At 43.9% G+C, this 16,807-nt stretch overlaps 1 protein-coding gene and 1 pseudogene across 8 annotated transcripts in view; one reads left to right on the top strand and one right to left on the bottom strand.

Moving 5' to 3' along the window:
* The window catches only part of ZNF143 (zinc finger protein 143), an 88,298-nt gene that overhangs the window by 69,072 nt on the left and 2,419 nt on the right, over positions 1-16,807 (bottom strand). Inside the window, exon 2 of one of the 8 annotated variants that reach the window (XM_074401074.1) lies at positions 907-1,009. The exons of 5 other annotated variants lie outside the window; for them this stretch is intronic. The gene's annotated coding sequence lies outside the window, so the exon portion shown is untranslated. Of the gene's footprint in view, positions 1-906; positions 3,549-11,332; positions 11,447-16,807 lie in introns of those variants that run through there. 2 more of the 8 variants (XM_074401073.1, XM_039471119.2) reach the window with 2 other exon arrangements.
* LOC120364643 (M-phase phosphoprotein 6 pseudogene) lies at positions 16,158-16,537 on the top strand (annotated as a pseudogene).

Below are 16,807 nucleotides of genomic sequence, written 5' to 3'. Positions count from 1 at the left end.
GTGAGCCGAGATCGCGCCATTGCACTCCAGCCTGGGTAACAAGAGCGAAACTCCGTCTCAAAAAAAAAAAAAAAAAAAGAATATTTGCCCATGGCTGGGCACGATGGCTCACACCTATAATCCCAGCACTTCGGGAAGCCAAGGTGGGTGGATCACTTGAGGTCAGGAGTTTGAAACCAGCCTGTCCAACATGACGAAACCCTGTGTTTACTTAAAATACAAAATTAGCCAGGCATGGTGTGGTACATGACTGTAATCCCAGCTACTTGGGAGACTGAGGCAGGAGAATCGCTTGAACCTGGGAGGCAGAGGTTGTAGTGAGCCAAGATCGTGCCACTGCACTCCAGCCTGGGCAACAAGAGCAAAACTCTATCTCAAAAAAAAAAAAAAAAAAAAAAAAAAAAAAAAAAAAGAATATTAGCCCAAAGTCCAAGGCATGCTTCTCATAATTCAACAATTCAAACAGATGGGCACAATTCATCAGTGTGCTTGGCAACTTAGAAGTTTCATATGATCTCTAAAATTCTCATAATTAGAGTCCTTTGAGTTTGGCATTCTTGAGGATTTCCACTTACAATGTGTCAGCATATTTTGTTGACTTAATCTTCAGAAATCTATCCTGAATCTGGCTCTCTCACAACCTTTACCATCACTTCTCTGTTCCAAGCCACAACCAGTATCTCATCTGCATTAATATAACGGCATCCTAACTTACTTCCCAGCTTCTCCATTAGCCTCCCTATACTCTCCTTTTGACACAACAGTCAGTGTCCTTTGAAGGGAAAAGTTAGCTCATGTACCTCTTCTGCTCAAACCTTCTGATGATTTCTCAACAGAGTAAAATCCCCAAGTCCTTACACTGACCAATGAGGCCAATGATTTTGCCCCTCATTTCCTACTACTCACCATCTCATTCACTCCACTTCAGCCACACTGGCATCCCTGCTTTTCCTCAAACATACTGGGTGTTCTGCTGCCGTAGGACTTGTTCATTTGAAGTTCCTTCTGTCTGAAACATTTTCCCCAGAATCTTCATTGTTCATTCCCTCACCTCTTCAAGTCTGCTCAAATGGAATGAGAGCTTCCCTGTCTACCCCATTTCAAACTGCATTTCCCAACTGTTCAATCATGGTAAACTCTATCTTTCTTTTCCCATCTATATTTCTGCAGAGTACTTATTATTTGACAAATATGTATTTACTTATTTAGTTTATCTATTTCTCCTTCCATGAGAATGGACAGAGATTTTTATCTGTTTGCTCACTACTGACTCTAGTGCCTAAAAAGTGCTTGACCCATAGTAGAAGTACAACAGGTATTGAATAAATGAATAAACAGTCAATTCTTTTACCAATCACCAACACAACCTCCTTCTTCCCTTCTACCTCCATCAGTCCTTACCTCTGTGGACCTTGGCTTATCTCAAACAGTAGTTGGGATAATTTAGCTGCCTTGGACCAGGGAACTGAACCAGAAGATGTCTTGAGAACCTTTCCAGGTCCAAAGATCTGACTTTAGCATCAATATTTAAAATAACAATATGCAGATTGTAGTAATAATTTTAAATTCTTTTTATCTTTAGGACTGCTTGAAGAATTTTGTCTTTGAAATATTACAAACTATACCCTCATTAGACCAAAGGTAGGAACTATCATTCAGATTCACAAAAAGGTATCAGTGCTATGATAAAAGGAAGTCAAGGCTGGGCGCAGTAACTCACACCTGGATTTCTAGCACTTTGAGAGGCCAAGGAAGGTGGATTACCTAAGGTCAGGAGTTCTAGACCAGCCTGGCCAACACGGTGAAACCCTGTCTCTACTAAAAATACAAAAAAAAATTAGCTAGATGTGGTGACACACACCTTTAAAAAAAAGAAAAAGGTCGAGGATGACCTTTTGTCTATAACTGGTCACAGAACAAGCTGAAACTTCAACATTTCCTTATCAACTTCAAGGGCTAACAAAGAAACCTCAGAGTAACACTAGTAGCTACTGTTAAGAGCCCTGGAGAGTAAAAAATTAGCACAGGCTAATTTTCAGTCACCAAAAGACAAATACTGCATGATTCCACTTTTTTTTTTTTTTTTTTTTTTTTTTTCTGAGACAGAGTCTCACTGTCACTCAGGCTAGAGTGCAATGGCATGATCTCAGCTCACTGCAACCTCCACCTCCCAGGTTCAAGGGATTCTCATGCCTCAGCCTCCCCAGTAACTGGGATTACAGGTATGTGCAACCACACCTGGCTCATTTTGTATTTTTTTTTTTTTTTTTTTGAGATGGAGTTTCACTCTTGTTACCCAGGCTGGAGTACAATGATGCGGTCTCAGCTCACCGCAACCTCCGCCTCCTGGGTTCAGGCAATTCTCCTGCCTCAGCCTCCTGAGTAGCTGGGATTACAGGCACGCGCCACCATGCCCAGCTAATTTTCTGTATTTTTAGTAGAGACGGGGTTTCACCATGTTGACCAGGATGGTCTTGATCTCTTGACCTCGTGATCCACCCGCCTCAGCCTCCCAAAGTGCTGGGATTACAGGCATGAGCCACCACACCCAGCCCTCATTTTTATTTTTAGTAGAGGCAGGGTTTCACCATGTTGGCCAGGCTGGTCTCAAACTCCTGACCTCAAGTGATCCACCTATCTTAGCCTCCCAAAGTGTTGGGATTACAGGCGTGATCCACTATCCTAGTCATGATTCAACTTTTATGAGGTATCTGAAGTAGTCAAACTCTTAGAAACAAAGGAGAGTGGTGGTTGCCAGAGGTTAGGGGAAAATGGGTAATTGTTAAATAGGTACAGAGTTTCAGTCATGCAAAACAAAAAAGTTCAAGAGACCTGTTACACAACAATGTATATACAGTTAACATTACTGTATACTTTAAAATGGTGAAGACAGTTAAATCTTATGTTTTTGTCACAATTAAAAAAACAAATGGGGTGCAGTAGCTCATGCCTGTAATCCCAGAACTTTGGGAGGCCAAGGTGGGCGGATCACAAGTTCTGAAGTTAGAGACCAGCCTGACCACATGATGAAACCCAGTCTCTACTACAAATACAAAAAATTAGCTGGGCGTGGTGACACGTGCCTGTAATCCCAGCTACTCAGGAGGCTGAGGCAGAAGAACTGCTTGAACAGATTTGTTAAAGCTGAGTTGCTACATGAGTGTTCATTCAATTACTTATATTTCCCTGTATGTGTGATAGATTTCATTATTTATCTATTTGAGACAGAGTCTTACTCTGTCACCCAGGCTGGAGTGTAGTGTTGTGATCTTGCCTCACTGCAACCTCTGCCTCCCAGGTTCAAACGACTATTCTGCCTCAGCCTCCTGAGTAGCTTGGATTACAGGCATCCACCAACACATCCGATTAATTTTTTTTTCTTTCTTTCTTTTTTTTTTTAGTAGAGACGGTTTCACCATGTTGGCCAGACTGGTCTCAAACTTCTGACCTCAAGTGACTGGCCTGCCTCAGCCTCCCAAAGTGCTGGGACTATAGGCATGAGCCGCTGCGCCTGGCCCAGATTTCATAATTTAAAAAGTGAAAAATAAGCAAAAAAGAACATCTCAGCCAGGCGCGGTGGCTCAAGCCTGTAATCCCAGCACTTTGGGAGGCCGAGGCGGGTGGATCACGAGGTCAAGAGATCGAGACCATCCTGGTCAACATGGTGAAACTCCGTCTCTACTAAAAATACAAAACATTAGCTGGGCATGGTGGCATGTGCCTGTAATCCCAGCTACTCAGGAGGCTGAGGCAGGAGAATTGCCTGAACCCAGGAAGTGGAGGTTGCGGTGAGCCAAGATCGTGCCATTGCACTCCAGCCTGGGTAACAAGAGCGAAACTCCGTCTCAAAAAAAAAAAAAAAAAAGAACATCTCAAAATTGACAGCTAAAAGTAGTAACAAAATGTTTCTTCATGGTTTAAAGAAATCATTTCTGGTATACTCCATAGCTTCTAAGTAAAATTCAGATTTTTTTAATGTGAAGCCCTTAGACATTTCAAGTTTGGTCCAATCTGTTAGCATAAATTACCACAAAAAAGTATTATGACAACATAAATCCCATGGTCCAGGTATAAAAGCAAGAAATCGGCCGGGCGCGGTGGCTCAAGCCTGTAATCCCAGCACTTTGGGAGGCCGAGGCAGGTGGATCACGAGGTCGATAGATCGAGACCACCCTGGTCAACATGGTGAAACCCCGTCTCTACTAAAAATACAAAAAATTAGCTGGGCATGGTGGCACGTGCCTGTAATCCCAGCTACTCAGGAGGCTGAGGCAGGAGAATTGCCTGAACCTGGGAGGCGGAGGTTGCGGTGAGCCGAGATCGCGCCATTGCACTCCAGCCTGGGTAACAAGAGCGAAACTCTGTCTCAAAAAAAAAAAACAAAAAAAAAAAACAAGAAATCCAACTACAAATAATCTTTACGTGATAAGTAATGATACAAAAAAAAGAAATCTAGATTAAAAAATCTTAGCTATCAGCCAGGCATGGTGGCTCAACACCTGTAATCCCAGCACTCTGGGAGGCCAAGGCAGAAGTACTGCTTCAGGCCAGGAGTTCAAGACAAGCTTGGGCAACATAACAAGACCCAGATTACCAAAAGAAAAAAAGGAAGGAAGGGAGGGAAGGAGGGAAGGAAGGAAGGAAGGAAGGAAGGAAGGAAGGAAGGAAGGAAAGAAATTAATATAGCAGTGTATGGTGGCATATACCTGTGCTCCCAGCTACTTTGGAGACTGAGGCAGGAGGATCACTTGAGCCCAGAAATTGGAGGCTGCAGTGTCATGCCACTGCATTCTAGCATGGATGATAAGAGCAAGATCCTACCTCTTAAAAAAAAAAAAAAAAAAATCTGGCCAGGAGCAGTGGCTCACACCTGTAATCCCAGCACTTTGGGAGGCTCAGGTGGGTAGAAACACTGACTCTACTAAAAATACAAAAAATTAGCTGAGTGTGGTGGCAGCACCTGTAGTCCCAGCTAGGCAGGAGAATCGCTTCTATCCGGGAGGTGAAGGTTGCAGTGAGCTGAGATTGCGCCACTGTACTCCAGCCTGGGCAACAAGAGCAAGACTTCGTCTTAAAAGAGAAAAAACAAAAAAAAAACAAAAAAATTTACATGCCTTTTTGCACGGAGACACGTGAATCAGGTCTTCAGAAACTGCCAGGGTCAGATTCTAACCTCAGGTTGGTTTCACCTAAATATTTAACAGAGAAGCAGTATCTTTCTATTACCTTCTCTCTATTCTAAATTTTCCTTACACGTTTACTACGTACTATAAATAGTTCTTCATTTTAGCTGGGTCACTCACATTGCTTTGACTAGTTTTGGCACAAAACCGTCTTTCAAAACTTCTGTTTTATATGTATATAAAACAGAGTGAGACTTGACTATAAAATATATGTTATCTATATATATTTATACTTTTTTTTTTTTTTTTGAGACAGAGTTTCGCTCTTATTACCCAGGCTGGAGTGCAATGGCACGATCTCAGCTCACCACAACCTCCGCCTCCTGGGTTCAGGCAATTCTCCTGCCTCAGCCTCCTAAGTAGCTGGGATTACAGGCGCGCGCCACCATGCCCAGCTACTTTTTTGTATTTTTTGTATTTTTTTTTTTGAGACGGAGTTTCATTCTTGTTACCCAGGCTGGAGTGCAATGGCACAATCTCGGCTCACCGCAACCTCCGCCTCCTGGGTTCAGGCAATTCTCCTGTCTCAGCCTCCTAAGTAGCTGGGATTACAGGCACGCGCCACCATGCCCAGCTAATTTTTTGTATTTTTAGTAGAGACGGGGTTTCACCACGTTGACCAGGATGGTCTCGATCTCTGGACCTCGTGATCCACCTGCCTCAGCCTCCCAAAGTGCTGGGATTACAGGCTTGAGCCACCAAGCCCGGCATATTTTATTATATATTATAAAACTATTAACTGAACAATTGATGCAAAAATGTATTTATAAATACACAACAAAATATATTTACAAATACATTTTATATTTATAACGTTTTATATTATAAACGTATGTGTATATATGTATATATGTGTGTGTATATTTGTGTGTGTGTGTGTGTGCATATATATATATATATATATATATATATATATATATGGGTGTGTGTGTATATGTGCTTTTTTTTTTTTTTTTTTTTTTTTTTTTATGAGAGGGAGTTTCGCTCTTGTTACCCAGGCTGGAGTGCAATGGCGCGATCTCGGCTCACCGCAACCTCTGCCTCCTGGGTTCAGGCAATTCTCCTGCCTCAGCCTCCTGAGTAGCTGGGATTACAGGCACGCGCTACCATGCCCAGCTAATTTTTTGTATTTTTGGTAGAGACGGGGTTTCACCATGTTGACCAGGATGGTCTCGATCTCTTGACCTCGTGATCCACCCGCCTCGGCCTCCCAAAGTGCTGGGATTACAGGCTTGAGCCACCGCGCCCGGCCGCTTTTTTTTTTTTTGAGAAAGAGTCTCGCTCTTGTGGCCCAGGCTGGAGTGTAATGGCGCGATCTAGGCTCACTACAACCCTTGCCTCCTGCATTCAAGCGATTCTCCTGCCTCAGTTCCCCCAGTAACTGGGATTACAGGTGCCCTGCCACCATACCTGGCTAATTTTTGTATTTTTAGTAGAGACAGGGTTTCACCATGTGGACCAGGATGGTCTTGAACTCCTGACCTCAGGTAATCCACCCACCTCGGCCTCCCAAACTGCTGGGATTACAAGAGTGAGCCACTATGCCCAGCAAATATATATTTGAGAGTCAAGTCTGACTCTGTCTCCCAGGCTGGACTACAGTGGCCAGACCCTGCAACCTCAAACTCTTTGGCTCATGTGATCCTCCTGCCTCCACCTCCTGAGTAGGTGGGATTACAGGCACAAGCCATCGCCAGCCTTGAGTTATATTTAAACATAACCAGAATCTAAGCATGCTCCATTAATTAAAAATCATTCAGTGGCCAGGCACGGTGGCTCACGCCTGTAATCCCAGCACTTTGGGAGGCCAAGGTGACCAGATCATGAGATCAGGAGTTCGAGACCAGCCTGACCAACATGGTGAAACCCCCTCTCTTAAAAAAAACAGTGAAGTAAAGAGCAATTAGAATTTGCTGGCAAATGAGGTAGAGTTCTCACAGACTCCATAAGATGCTAAGGGTTAAACTATGAGGAAAGAATTTATACTGCAAATTTTAATTGACCCAGTAGAATATCCTATTGGAAGAGTGAAATGTTGAAACTTGAAGGCTTTGTGCAGTTCCAGGACTATTCAGAAACTGAATACATGAAACTGACTGGCAGGCAGGTACAGCCTGATGCCTTTGAAGTGACAAGTGAGATAGGACCTACCAGGCTTAAGGCTAAAAATACTTGTCAAAAAAGAGCTGAGAGCAGAGACAAGATTTTGGAAATGAAAATCTAGGTCCATCAGGTATATTTTGGTGACAGTTTGATCTCAACTGAACTATTCATGTGAATAAGAACTAAAAACATCCCTCTTAAACTTCAATAAAGCAGCACTAATGAACATGGCTTAATAAGGGAACCCCATGGACAGAGCAGTTTGGTAAGCATGTCCTGGTTTGCTTTCAGCAAGACTAGGGAATATGAGGACTAGATGTAGCACTGAAAAGAAAGAAGTTCTGACATATTACAAACATCGTTTCTGATGCTGCTCTGTTAAAAAGCATGTTGTTTCAAAATTATGATGCTAGATTGCACTTTACTACCCCTAAGATGAACACTGTATATGCTACTCTTTTATCACACAAATTGCTCATCTTGTCATAGGTAAGGAAAGTAAAGCATAGACAATTATGAAAATTATAGAAGGAATTCCTGACACACAACTCTTTTTTTCTTTCTGAGTTGGAGTTTTGCTCCTGTTGTCTAGGTTGGAGTGCAATGACATAATCTCAGCTCACCGCAACCTCTGCCTCCCAGGTTCAAGCTATTCTCCTGCTTCAGCCTCCCAAGTAGCTGGGAGTACAGGCATGCACCACCATGCCCAGCTAATTTTGTATTTTTATTAGAGAAGGGGTTCTTCCATGTCCGTCAGGCTGGTCTCAAACTCCCAACCTTAGGCAATCCGCCCACTTTGGCCTCCCAAAGTGCTGAAATTACAGGTGTGAGCCACCATGCCTGGCCACAAGTCTTTTTTTTTTTTTTTTTGAGATGGAGTTTACTCTTGTCGCCCAGGCCAGAGTGCACTGGCGTGATCTCAGCTCAGTGCAACTTCCACCTCCAAGTTTCAAGAAAATCTCCTGCCTCAGCCTCCCAAGCAGCTGGGATTACAGGCATATACCACCATGCTCATCTTATTTTTTGTATTTTTAGTAGAGAGGGAGTTTCACCACACTGGTCAGGATAGTCTCGAACTCCTGACCTTGCGATCTGCCCGCCTCGGCCTCCCCTCTGCACTCGGCCGCAACACACAACTTTTAACACCTCTAATAAAGCAGATCTTGTCCTAAAAGTACCTTGAAATAGGGCACTAAACATGGATAGTTAAAACATATGCCACTACTCAGAAGTAATTGTTTGTGTAGGTCTCATATGTATGAAGTACTTTTTAGATTTAACAACTTATTTGATAGTGTTAAAAATACTTGTCTCGGGCCGGGCGCGGCGGCTCAAGCCTGTAATCCCAGCACTTTGGGAGGCCGAGGCGGGTGGATCACGAGGTCAAGAGATCGAGACCATCCTGGTCAACATGGTGAAACCCCGTCTCTACTAAAAATACAAAAAATTAGCTGGGCATGGTGGCGCGTGCCTGTAATCCCAGCTACTCAGGAGGCTGAGGCAGGAGAATTGCCTGAACCCAGGAGGCGGAGGTTGCGGTGAGCCGAGATCGCGCCATTGCACTCCAGCCTGGGTAACAAGAGCGAAACTCCGTCTCAAAAAAAAAAAAAAAAAAATACTTGTGTCACATATCCTACTCCTCCTTAAGCCTCAACCCTCAACTCACTTTCAGCCAATTAGTATCTCAACTTCACAGCAAAAATAGAAGAAATCAGAGGAATTCCCTGAAAACAATCTATTACCTGTTTGCATTATTTCTTCCTTTTTTCCTACCATATTACCTTCCTACAAGGTAAGATTAATGCCACCAAACTGCTCTCTGCATTTCATTTGTCTTTTCTCCTTAGGGTTCCCAGAGACATCTTCTACAAACAATTCTCCACTGTTTCTCCCAGTTCCTTCTCAACAATAACTTAAAAAACAAAAGTGTTAGGCCGGGCGCGGTGGCTCAAGCCTGTAATCCCAGCACTTTGGGAGGCCGAGGCGGGTGGATCACGAGGTCAAGCGATTGAGACCATCCTGGTCAACATGGTGAAACCCTGTCTCTACTAAAAATACAAAAATTTAGCTGGGCATGGTGGCACGTGCCTGTAATCCCAGCTATTCAGGAGGCTGAGACAGGAGAATTGCCTGAACCCAGGAGGCGGAGGTTGCGGTGAGCTGAGATCACACCATTGCACTCCAGCCTGGTTAACAAGAGCGAAACTCCGTCTCAAAAAAAAAAAAAAAAAAAAAAAGTGTTGCACTGGAACCGAATCAAAAACACACACGCACAAAGTGGCCGGGTGTGGTGGCTCACATCTGTAATCTCAGCACTTTAGGAGGCCGAGATGGGCAGATCACCTGAGGTTGGGAGTTCGAGACCAGCCTGACCAACATGGAGAAATCCCTTCTCTAACAAAATTAGCAGGGTGTGGTGGTACATGCCTGTAATCCCAGCTACTTGGGAGGCTGAGGCAGGAGAATCACTTGAACCTGGGATGCAGAGGTTGCAGTGAGCTGAGATTACGCCATCGTACTCCAGCCTGGGCAATAAGAGCCAAACTAAAAATAAAAAACAAAACACAAAGGCTGGGCGTGGTGGCTCACGCCTGTAATCCCAGCACTTTGGGAGCCCGAAGCAGGTGGATCACGAGGTCAAGAGATTGAGACCATCCTGGTCCACATGGTGAAACCCCGTCTCTACTAAAACTACAAAAAAATTAGCTGGGCATGGTGGCGCGTGCCTATAATCCCAGCAACTCAGGAGGCTGAGGCAGGAGAATTGCCTGAACCCAGGAGGCGGAGATTGTGGTGAGCCAAGATTGCGCCATTGCACTCCAGCCTGGGTAACAAGAGTGAAACTCCGTCTCAAAAAAAAAAAAAAAAAAAAAAAAAACCAAAAACACGAAAGTAAAGTTAAAAAAGCAAAATTTCAGGCTGGGCGTAGTGGCTCACGCCTGTAATCCAAGCACTTTGGTGGCCAAAGGCCGGCGGATCATCTGAGGTCGGGAGTTCAAGACCAGCCTGACCAACATGGTGAAACCCTGTCTTTTAAAAAAAAAAAAAAAAGCAAAATTTCAGCAGGGCACAGTGGCTCACACCTGTAATCCTAGCACTTTGGAAGGCCAATGTGGGGGAATTATCTGAGGTCAGCAGTTCAAGACAAGCCTGGCCAACATGATGAAAACCCTTCTCTACTAAAAATACAAAAATGAGCCAGGCATGGTGGTAGGCACCTGTAATCCCAGCTACTCAGCAGGCTGAGGCAGGAGAATTGCTTGAACCTGGGAGGCGGAGGTTGCAGTCAGCTGAAATGCTATTGCACTAAGCCTAGCAACACAAGGAACCAAAAAAAAAAAAAAAAAAAAAAAAGCAAAATCTCACCTCTCACTCAGCTACTAGTCTCTCTTTCCTCCTTATCACAGCTAGATTTCTTTAAAAGTTGTTGCTAAGAATACTTCATGATTTCCCACTACCATCTGGTTTCTGTCCTTAACTATTGAAACTGCCACTTTTATATAAAATTTAATGGTTACTCCTCTTGCTAGCCACCCAAAAGAAATAAAAATATACTTCCATAAAAAGATTTGTACAACAATGTTCACAGATGTTAATAGGTCCAACTGGAAAGAATCCATCAGTAAAAGAATAAACAAGTTGTCAGGGTGAGGTGGCTCATGCCTGTAATCCCAGCATTTTGGGAGGTCAAGGGAGGTGGATCACCTGAGGACAGGAGTTTGAGACCAGCCCGGCCAACATGGTGAAATCCCCATCTCTACTAAAAAACATAAAAGTTAGCCGGGTGTAGTGGCATGTGTCTATAATCCCAGCTACTCAGGAGACTGAGGCAGGAGAATCACTTGAACCCAGGAGGTGAAGGTTGCAGTGAGCCGAGATCGTTCCATTGCACTCCAGCCCGGGCAACAGAGCAAAATTCCATCTCAAAAAAAAATAAAGAAACAATAAACAAGTTGTAATAAATCCATTCAACAGAATATTACGCAGCAAAAAAGAGAAATGGACTACTATATACACAATAACTATGATTCTCAAAAATATCATACCAAGCCTGGACGTGGTGGCTCACGTCTTCAGCACTTCCGGAGGCCAAGGCGAGCGGATCACAGCATCAGGAGATCAAAACCATCCCTGGCCAACATGGTGAAATCCTGTCTCTACTAAAAATATAAAAAAATTAGCTGGGTATGGTGGCGCATGTCCGTAATTCCTGCTGCTCGGGAGGCTGAGGCAGGAGAATTGCTTGAACCTGGGAGACAGAGGTCGCAGTGAGGCGAGATCACGCCACTGCACTCCAGCCTGGCGACATAGCGAGGCATCTTAAAAAAAAAAAAAAAAAAAAGGCTGCATGCAGTGGCTCACACCTCTAATCCCAGCACTTTGGGAGGCAGAGGCAGGTGGATCATGAAGTCAGGCGTTCAAGACCAGAATGGCCAACATGGCGAAACCCCATCTCTACCAAAAAAAACAAAAATTAGCTGGGCATGGTGGCTCGTGCCTGTAATCCCAGCTACTTGGGGAGGCTGAGGTAGGAGACTTGATTAAACTGGGACCTGGAAGGCAGAGGTTGCAGTGAGCCAAGATTGTGCCACTGCACCCTAGCCTGGGCAACAGAGCAAGACTCCGTCTCAAAAATAAATAAAGAAAATAAGTCTCAATAGCTTAACAAATAAAATATTTTCATTTTTCTTGGTTTTATTCTCTAGCCCTTGCTATTCATATACACACATAATTTTTATAGCATTGTAATGATTGCATAGACAACATTTTGTATTCAGCTTTTTTCATTTTTATAAATTTTCCTAAGTTGTCAAAAAGTCTTCACAATGATCACTTTTAATTCACATTTAACAAATTTTCCTTACAGGCCATTTAGCATTATTCTTATTATGTAATAAACACGTTTTTTTTTTTTTTTTTTTTTTGAGACGGAGTTTCTCTTGTTTCCCAGGCTGGAGTGCAATGGCGCGATCTCGGCTCACTGCAACCTCCATCTCCTGAGTTCAAGCAATTCTCCTACCTCAGCCTCCCGAGTAGCTAGGACTACAGGCACGCGCCACCATGCCCAGCTAATTTTTGTATTTTTAGTGGAGACGGGGTTTCACCTTGTTGACCAGGATGGTCTCGATCTCTTGACCTTGTGATCCACCCACCTCAGCCTCCCAAAGTGCTGGGATTACAGGCGTGAGCCACCGTGCCCGGCTATTTTTTTTTTTTTTTTTTTTTTTGAGACAGGGTCTTGCTCTGTCCCCCAGGCTGGAGTGCAATGGCACAATCTCGGCTCACTGCAACCTCTGCCTCCTGGGTTTAAGCAATTCTCTTGCCTTAGCCTTCTGAGTAGCTGGGATTACAGGTGCCCACCACTACACCTGGTTAATTTTTATATTTTTAGTAGATATAAGGTTTCACCATGTTCCTCAGGCTAGTCTTGAACTCTTGACCTCAAGTGATCTGCCCACCCTGGCCTCCCAAAGTGCTGGGATTACAGTCATCAGACACCATGCCTGGCCTTCCCTTTAATCTTTTATAGTCATACTGCTTGTAGCACTAACTTCATTTTTTTCAGGGGGCAGAGAGGTTGTTTTTGTTTTTGAGACAGAGTCTTGCTCTACTGCCCAGGCTAGAGTGCAATGCTGTGATCTCGGCTCACTGCAACTTCTGCCTCCCAGGCTTAAGTAATTCACCTGCCTCAGCCTCCTGAGTAACATGGACTACAGACACCCGCCACCATGCCAGACTAATTTTTGTATTTTTAGTAGAGACAGGATTTCATCACATTGGTCAGGCTGGTCTTGAACTTGTGACCTCAAGTTATGCACCTGCTCCGGCCTCCCAAATTGCTGGGATTACAGGCGTGAGCCACCGTGCTGGCCAAGTTCAACTCTTTAATCTGACATTAAGGCTACTCACCAATCTGGCTCCTACCTACCTTTCTAATTTCATCTTTTTTTTTTTTTGAGACGGAGTTTCGCTCTTGTTACCCAGGCTGGAGTGCAATGGCGCGATCTCGGCTCACCACAACCTCCGCCTCCTGGGTTCAAGCAATTCTCCTGCCTCAGCCTCCTGAGCTGGGATTACAGGCAGGCGCCACCACGCCCAGCTAATTTTTGTATTTTTAGTAGAGACGGGGTTTCACCATGTTGACCAGGATGGTCTCGATCTCTTGACCTCGTGATCCACCCGCCACCGGCCTCGTGAGCCACCGCGCCCGGCTCTAATTTCATCTTCTATTTTCCTTAGGTCCTTACCTTCACCATGGTCAAACTCCTGAATACACACACATACACACACACAGACCACACACACACATCAATGTGCATGCTGTCAGGGATATTTCCATTTTTTTTTTTTTCCTTATCAGGGATATTGAGTGGTAAAAAAAGAAGTTGTCTTTGCTTTTAAGAAACTTATTCCATGATTAGAAACTGAAAACAGGTCATTAAAACACAGTGTTGTGGCCGGGCGCGGTGGCTCAAGCCTGTAATCCCAGCACTTTGGGAGGCCGAGGCGGGTGGATCACGAGGTCGAGAGATCGAGACCAACCTGGTCAACATGGTGAAACCCCGTCTCTACTAAAAATACAAAAAATTAGCTGGGCATGGTGGTGCGTGCCTATAATCCCAGCTACTCAGGAGGCTGAGGCAGGAGAATTGCCTGAACCCAGGAGGCGGAGGTTGCAGTGAGCCAAGATCGCGCCATTGCACTCCAGCCTGGGTAACAAGAGCGAAACTCCGTCTCAAAAAAAAAAAAAACAAAAAAACACAGTGTTGTGAAAATAAAAATTCACACTCTGAACAGGACAATTTGGCACTACCAATGAAAACTTTAAATGCAAATCTTCAATCAGGTAATTCTTGGAATTTATTAAACAATCACTCATGAAAGTGTGCAAGGTTCACTAAGGTATTATTTATAACAGGCAAAATAATCATTAACCTAGTTGTCCATCAATAAGGACAAGTTAAGTACTGGACATCCACATCCTGGGCAACATAGTGATACTACTACCTCTACAAACTTAAAAAAAAAAATTTTTTTTTAAAAGATGGGTTTTCACCATCATGGCCAGGCTGGTTTTGAACTCCTGACCTCAGGTGATCTACCCACCTTGGCCTCCCAAAGTGCTAGGATTACAGGCATGAGCCACCACACCTGGCCTTTTTTTTTTTTTTGAGACAGAGTTTCTCTCTTGTTGCCCAGGCTGTAGTGCAATGGCACAATCTCAGCTCACTGTAACCTCCACCTCCCAGGTTCAAGGAATTCTCCTGCCTCAGCCACCAGAGTAGCTGGGATTACAGGCATGCACCACCACTCCCGGCTAATTTTTGCACTTTCAGTAGAGACAGGGTTTCGCCATGTTGGTCAAGCTGCTCTCAAACTCCTGACCTGAGGTGATCCACTGGCCTGGCCTCGCAAAGTGCTGGGATTACAGGCTCGAGCCACTGTGCCTGGCCTACAAAGATTGTTTTTTAAAAATTAGCTAGGCATGGTGATGTGCACCTGTAGCCCTACCTACTCAAGAGGCTGAAGTGGGAAGATCGCTTGCACCTGGGAAGTTGAGGTGGGAAGTTGAGGTTGTAGTGAGCTGAGATTGTGCCACTGCACTCCAGCCTGGGTGACAAGATTGAAACCCAGTCTCTTTAAAAAGCCAAAGGATTTAAAAAATGTGTCTATACATACAAATACACACACATCCATATAGGACATCCCTAAATGAAACATGTAGGTATTTAAAAGAATGAGATCAATCTATTTGAAACAGTGGGAAACACATCCAAGATATAAGTGGGAAAAAGCAAGTTGCAGAAGATACCATATGATTGCATTCATGTTTTAAAAAATTTATATAGGTATCTGTATATGCTTGTATGAACATTTAAAAATTCAATGCTTACCTTCCAGAAATGCAACTATGTTATGAGGGTGGAGTGGTTCTTTATTTATTTTAAAAATGAAACCAGGTAGTAGAGGGACAGTTCAATCCAGCCATGCCATCTTTCTATTAAGAATACAATGGCCGGGCGCGGTGGCTCAAGCCTGTAATCCCAGCACTTTGGGAGGCCGAGGTGGGTGGATCACGAGGTCGAGAGATCGAGACCAACCTGGTCAACATGGTGAAACCCCGTCTCTACTAAAAATACAAAAAATTAGCTGGGCATGGTGGCGCATGCCTGTAATCCCAGCTACTCAGGAGGCTGAGGCAGGAGAATTGCCTGAACCCAGGAGGCAGAGGTTGCGGTGAGCCGAGATCGCGCCATTGCACTCCAGCCTGGGTAACAAGAGCAAAACTCCATCTCAAAAAAAAAAAAAAAAAAAAAAAGAATACAATGAACCCTTACTTCACAGCAACAACACAACGCACAGCAAAGGACTATGGACATTTTGCAAACCATGTATCTGGTAATGGACTTCTATCTAGAGCATATAAAGTACTCTCACAACCCAACCATAATAAGACAAATAATCCAACTTTAAAATGGGTAAAGGATCCAAATAGACATTTCTCCAAAGATTATAAATGATCATTAGGCACAGAAAAAATACTCAACATTATTAACCATCACGGAAATGAAAATCAAACCTACAAGAGACACCATTTTATCAACACTAGGAAAACTATAATCAAAAAGTCTGATGATAACAAGTGTTGGCAAGAATGTAGAGAAACTGGAACCCTTTACACACTGCTGGTAGGAACGTAAAGATGGTGCAGCCACATTGAAGAAGTTTTAGAGTACGTCAAAAGGTTGAACATAGTTACCACATGACCCAGCAGTTCTATTCCTAGGTATTCTACTCCCAAGAGAAATGAAAACCTGTGTCCACACAAAAACTTTTGTACAAATGTTCACAGCAGGGACAGGGGCCACCATGGTGGCTGAGCACAAGACAAAGTTGTCCAAGAATCGCTTCGGATGAAGTGTATGCAAAAGGGACCAACTCAGAAACCAAGAAACAACTAGAAGAAGAGGAAGAAAAGAAAATTATTAGTGAAGAGCACTGGTACTTGGATTTGCCAGAGCAGAGAAAGAAAATTAATGCGTCAGATGAATGCTAAGCACAAAGCAGTAGAAGTTGAAGATGAAACAGTGGAGCTCGATGTGTCAGATGAAGCGAAGGCTAGAGGATATGAGACCTTGGTGGGGACAACTGGGAAAAAGTTTGCCAGAAAGAGAGACAATGCCAATAACGAAGATGAAAATGGGATGTACAACTGATTAAAGCAAAGATTCTTAAAGCCACAGGATTAAGATGGATGACTTAAGCCATGGTCCACGGGTGCTTCATGGAAGTCAGCGGACGGATCTGGAGCTCATCCCGATGGCGTCTCTATAGTTAGTAATATTGTAATGTTTACTTTGTAAAGAGATGTATCATTTTAGCCGGGCGCGGTGGCTCAAGCCTGTAATCCCAGCACTTTCGGAGGCCGAGGCGGGTGGATCACGAGGTCAAGAGATCGAAACGATCCTGCTCAACATGGTGAAACCCCGTCTCTACTAAAAACACAAAAAACGCCGGGC

The sequence above is a fragment of the Saimiri boliviensis genome, chromosome 6 (assembly GCF_048565385.1).
Source record: "Saimiri boliviensis isolate mSaiBol1 chromosome 6, mSaiBol1.pri, whole genome shotgun sequence".
Lineage (NCBI taxonomy): Eukaryota > Metazoa > Chordata > Mammalia > Primates > Cebidae > Saimiri > Saimiri boliviensis.
The sequence above is the reverse complement of the archived record's forward strand: the minus strand, read 5'-3'. Positions and strand labels throughout refer to the sequence as shown.